The sequence below is a fragment of the Vulpes lagopus genome, chromosome 6 (genome assembly GCF_018345385.1).
Source record: "Vulpes lagopus strain Blue_001 chromosome 6, ASM1834538v1, whole genome shotgun sequence".
In the NCBI taxonomy this organism is placed as follows: Eukaryota; Metazoa; Chordata; class Mammalia; order Carnivora; family Canidae; genus Vulpes; species Vulpes lagopus.
The window spans coordinates 120,740,232-120,746,467 of NC_054829.1; the positions used below are offsets into that span (position 1 = coordinate 120,740,232).

Here is a 6,236-nt window from a genome sequence, read left to right on the forward strand (position 1 = left end):
AGAAAAAAGAAAAGATGTTTATGTGAACATGAAAGGCATGGATCTAGAAACTTAATGTATTGCTAAAAGTCAATATTAATGAACTGACATTATAAGATTAGCATGACTCAGACTCATATGCAACCTCTACTGTCATCCAACACTGAAGGAAAAGGTTTAGATCAAGATAAAGAGAAAAATGATTACTTGTTCACTCATTCAACAACCATCAATTTAAAATCTAAACATTAAGACTAAAGAATAAAGTTTTCCTCTGCTTCCAAAAAGCTCCAGAAAAATAATAACAAAATGAAATGTAGGTGATATTGAAATGCAAAATGTACACCAAGAATCCATGAACTAGAAGGTGACAACTAGAGGTCATCAAAACTACTTCATTTATCCTAGAGATTTAAAACATTCCTTCCAAGACTAATAGTGGTAAATCTTTATGCAATATAATTCATCTTCTATTTGTTTTATACCCACTGTAACTTAATCAGTAAAGAGATAGGATCATTAGAAAACAGAATTCCTTTAATCATCATGGCTTCACAGGCAACAAGGACATAGAACTAAAACCCAGGAGGATTTTTTTTTGTAAATTTATTTTTTATTGGTGTTCAATTTGCCAACATACAGAATAACACCCAGTGCTCATCCCATCAAGTGCCCCTCTCAGTGCCCGTCACGCAGTTGCCCCACCCCCCGCCCACCTCCCCTTCCCCCACCCCTAGTTCGTTTCCCAGAGTTAGGAGTCTCTCATGGTCTGTCTCCCTTTCTGTGATTTTCCACTCATTTTTTCTCCTTTCCTCTTTATTCCCTGTCACTATTTTTTATATTCCCCAAATGAATGAGACCATATAATGTTTGTCCTTCTCCGATTGACTTACTTCACTCAGCACAATACCCTCCCGTTCCATCCACATCGAAGCAAATGGTGGGTATTTGTCATTTCTAATGACTGAGTAATACTCTATTGTATACATAAACCACATCTTCTTTACCCATTCTTCTTTCGATGGACACCGAGGATTCTTCCACAGTTTGGCTATTGTGGACATTACTGCTATAACATTGGGGTGCAGGTGTCCCGCCGTTTCACTGCATCTGTATCTTTGGGGTAAATCCCCAGCAGTGCAATAGCTGGGTCATAGGGCAGATCTATTTTTAACTCTTTGAGGAACCTCCACATAGTTTTCCAGAGTGGCTACACCAGTTCACATTCCCACCAACAGTGCAGGAGGATTCCCCTTTCTCTGCATCCTCTCCAACATTTGTGTTTTCCTGCCTTGTTAATTTTCCCAATTCTCACTGCTGTGAGGTGGTACCTCATTGTGGTTTTGATTTGTATTTCCCTGATGGCAAGTGTTGTGGAGTATTTTCTCATGTGCGTGTTGGCCAGATCTATGTCTTCCTCTGTGAGATTTCTCTTCATGTCTTTTGCCCATTTCATGATTGGATTGTTTGTTTCTTTGGTGTTGAGTTTAATAAGTTCTTTATAGATCTTGGAAAATAGCCCTTTATTGGATACGTCATTTGCAAATATCTTCTCCCATTCTGTAGGTTGTCTTTTAGTTTTGTTGACTGTCTCTTTTGCTTTACAAAAGCTTATCTTGATGAAGTCCCAATAGTTAATTTTTGCTTTTGTTTCTCTTGCCTTCATGGATGTATCTTGCAAGAAGTTACTGTGGCCGAGTTCAAAAAGGTGTTGCCTTGGTTCTCCTCTAGGATTTTGATGGAATGTTGTCTCACATTTAGATCTTTCATCCATTTTGTTTATCTTTGTGTATAGTGCAAGAGGGATGCCCAATTTTCCCAGCACCATTTATTGAAGAGACTATTCTTTATCCAGTGGATAGTCTTTCCTGCTTTGTCGAATATTAGTTGACCATAAAGTTGAGGGTCCACTTATGGATTCTCTCTTCTGTTCCATTGATCTATGTGTCTGTTTTTGTGCCAGTACCACACTGTCTTGATGACCACAGCTTTGTAGTACAACCTGAAATCTGGCATTGTGATGCCCCCAGCTATGGTTTTCTTTTTTAATATTCCCCTGGCTATTTGGGGTCTTTTCTGATTCCACACAAATCTTAAAGTAATTTGTTCCAACTCTCTGAAGAAAGTCCATGGTATTTTGATAGGGATTGCATTAAACGTGTAAATTGCCCTGGGTAACATTGACATTTTCACAATATTAATTCTGCCAACCCATGAGCATGGAATATTTTTCCATCTCTTTGTGTCTTCCTGAATTTCTTTCAGAAGTGTTCTGTAGTTTTTAGGGTATGGATCCTTTATATCTTTGGTTAGCTTTATTCCTAGGTATCTTATGCTTTTGGGTGCAATTGTAAATGGGACTGACTCCTGAATTTCTCTTTCTTCAGTCTCATTGTTACTTCTGGGCATTGATTTTGTATCCTGCCACCCTGCCAAATTGCTGTAGAAGTTCTAGCAATCTTGGGGTGGAGTCTTTTGGGTTTTCTATGTACAGTATCATGTCATCGGTGAAGAGGGAGAGTTTGACTTCTTCTTTGCCAATTTGAATGCCTTTTATTTCTTAATGTTGCCTGATTGCTGAGGCTAGGACTTCTAGTACTATGCTGAATAGCAGTGGTGAGAGTGGACATCCCTGTCTTGTTCCTGATCTTAGGGGAAAGGTTCCCAGTGCTTCCCCATTGAGAATGATATTTACTGTGGGCTTTTCATAGATGGCTTTTAAGATGTTGAGGAATGTTCCCTCTATCCCTACACTCTGAAGAGTTTTGATCAGGAATGGATGCTGTATTTTGTCAAATGCTTTCTCTGCATCTATTGAGAGGATCATATGGTTCTTGTTTTTTCTCTTGCTGATATGATGAATCACATTGATGGTTTTACGAGTGTTGAATCAGCCTTGCATCCCGGGGATAAATCCTACTTGGTCATGGTGAATAATCTTCTTAATGTATTGTTGAATCCCATTGGCTAGTATCTTGTTGAGAATTTTTGCATCCATGTTCATCAGGGATATTGGTCTATAATTCTCCTTTTTGGTGGGGTCTTTGTCTGGTTTTGGAATTAAGGTGATGCTGGCCTCATAGAACGAGTTTGGAAGCATTCCATCTCTTTCTATCTTTCCAAACAGCTTTAGTAAATAGGTATGGTTTCTTCTTTAAATGTTTGATTGAATTCCCCAGGGAAGCCATCTGGCCCTGGACTTTTGTGTCTTGGGAGGTTTTGGATGACTGCTTCAATTTTGTCCCTGGTTATTGGCCTGTTCAGGTTTTCTGTTTCTTCCTGTTCCAGTTTTGGTAGTTTGTGGTTTTCCAGGAATGCGTCCATTTCTTCTAGTTTGCCTAATTTATTGGCGTATAGCTGTTCATAATATGTTTTTAATATCATTTGTATTTCCTTGGTGTTGGTAGTGATCTCTCATTTCTCATTCATGATTTAATTGGGTCTTCTCTCTCTTCTTTTTAATAAGGCTGGCTAATGGTTTATCTATCTTATTAATTCTTTCAAAGAACCAACTCCTGGTTTTGTGGATCTGTTCCACAGTTCAGTTCTTCTGGTCACTATTTCATCGAGTTCTGCTCGAATCTTTATTAACTCTCTTCTTCTGCTGGGTGTAGGATCTATTTGCTGTTTTTTCTCCAGCTCCTTTAAGTGTAAGGTTAGCTTTTGTATTTGACTTCTTTCCAGTTTTTGGATGGATGCTTGTATTGCGATGTATTTCCCCCTAAGGACTGCTTTTGCTGTATCCCAAAGATTTTGAATGGTTGTATCCTCATTCTCATTAGTTTCCATGAATCTTTTTAATTCTTCCTTAATTTCCTGGTTGACCCTTTCATCTTTTAGCAGGATGGTCCTTAACCTCCACATGTTTGAAATCCTTCGAACTTCTTCTTGTGATTTAGTTCTAATTTCAAAGCATTACGGTCTGAGAATATGCAGGGGATGATCCCAATCTTTTAGTACTGGTTAAGAGCTGATTTGTGACCCAGTAGGTGGTCTATTCTGGAGAAAGTTCCATGTGCACTTGAGAAGAATGTGTATTCAGTAGTGTATGGATGTAAAGTTCTGTAGATATCTGTGAAATCCATCTGGTCCAGTGTATCATTTCAAGCTCTTGTTTCTTTGGGGATGTTGTGCTTAGAAAACCTACCAAGTATAGAAAGCGCTACATTGAAGTCACCAAGTATACGTGTATTATTATCTAAGTATGTCTTAACTTTGGTTATTAATTGATATATTTGGCAGCTCCCACATTCGGGGCATATATATTGATTGTTAAGTCCTCTTCTTGGATAGATCCTTTAAGTATGATATAGTGTCCCTCTTCATCTCTCACTACAGTCTTCGAGATAAACTTTAGTTTATCTGATATAAGGATGGCTACCCCTGCTTTCTTTTGAGGACCATTTGAATGGTACATGGTTCTCCAACCTTTTATTTTCAGGCTGTAGGTGTCCTTAGGTCTAAAATGAGTCTCTTGTAGACAGCAAATAGATGGGTCCTGCTTTTTTATCCAGTCTGAAACCCTGCACCTTTTGATGGGGTCATTAAGCCCATTCACGTTCAGAGTTACTATTGAAAGGTATGAGTTTAGTGTCATCATGATACCTATTCAGTCCCTGTTTTTGTGGATTGTTCCATTAGACTTCCTCTTAAAGAGGAATTTTAAGAGTCCCCCCCCTTAGAATAAAGGGGAAAGGAGAAAAAATGAGTGGGAAATATCAGAAATAGAGACAGAACATGAAAGACTCCTAACTCTGGGAAACGAACTAGGGGTGGTGGAAGGGGAGGTGGGTGGGGGGTGGGGATGACTGGGTGACGGGCACTGAGATGGGCACTTGACAGGATGAGCACTGGGTGTTATTCTATATGTTGGCAAGTTGAACACCAATAAAAATAAATTTATAAAAAAAAGAGTCCCCCCCCCCTTAAAATTTCTTGCAGAGCTGGTAAAAATATGGAACACTTCACGAATTTGCATGTCATCCTTGCACAAGGGCCATGCTAATCTTCTCTGTATCGTTCCAATTTTAGTATATGTGCTGCTGAAGCGAGCACAGGATGATTACTTTTAAATCCATTTGATTCCTTTCAATAACATTTCATTGAGCAGCTACTACATACCAGTTAAATCCCTTAACTAAAGTACTCCTTCTCAAACCACACTGGTTGTAGAATTTGTAGGATAGGAACCTAAGATCTTATGGAAAAATTAAATCAGGAATGCCTACTCACAACAGAACCTATGAAAATACTGTTAGATCTTCTTCTAAGGCTATCATTTTTCCACTCTTGGCAAGATTTGGAGCATCATCATCCCCTACTCAGCCACTTAATTATAGCCTCAAAAAATAAAATATTTGTTAATTTAAGGACTTCACAATATTTATGTAACATATATTTCCATTGAATGGCACATAGTACTACTATTTGACATAAACCACCAAGTGGCAATGCTCGTGGTGCAAAATAATAAATTTTTATAATTTCTAGGGTAAATGTGACTGACAAGATAAAGAACTAAATGTTGTCTGATCGATACACTAGTCACTAGCCACATCACATGAAATGAGGCTAATCTAAATTGACATATGCTTTAAGTATAAAATAACACATTTCAATACTTAGTATGGAAAAATAATGCAAAAATTAACATTAATAATTTTATGTTTATTCATGTTGAAGTGATATTTTTATATACTGTTAAATAAACATTAAAATTAATTTCACTCATTTTTAGTATTTATAATATGAGTGCTAGAAATTTAAAATATATATGTGACTTGCATTATTTTTCTATTGAACAGCACTTGCAAAAGAAGGAAGTGGCAAAAGAATGTGGATTCATCCTTTAAGAGACACTGAAACATTCCCCCAGTGACTGCAACAATTTTGATTTTGAAATTTGCCACCACATATCCTTGATCTAAAACTCTTCCATTTATGGAAAATATTATAAAAATGTAAACATTTTTTGGAATATGCCCTAATTCACCGCAAGAGAGAAGAATCTCTTGAGCTGCGGCACCCTCACATAAAAGTTAAAATTAGAGAAGCAAAATGAAGAACCTACTCTCATTTAACCCCTTAGATTTAGGCAGCTGGTCATCAGTAACTGTTTTAACACCTAGTTTTATACATATTATATAGTATAATAATAACTTATATTGGTAGGAGAGGTTTAAATCAACTCTTTCTTAAACCATATTCCAAAGAGATAGGTAGCAATGATAAATCTGTTCTTTCAGATGTACATTACA

The 6,236-nt window shown here is 37.3% G+C and overlaps 1 non-coding gene across 1 annotated transcript; it reads right to left on the minus strand.

The window, feature by feature from the left end:
- Positions 1-4,927: 4,927 nt before the first annotated feature.
- On the minus strand, positions 4,928-5,034 carry LOC121493956. The gene has a single exon (XR_005988606.1). It is a non-coding gene; the product is annotated as a U6 spliceosomal RNA (small nuclear RNA).
- Between the last annotated feature and the right edge of the window lie 1,202 nt (positions 5,035-6,236).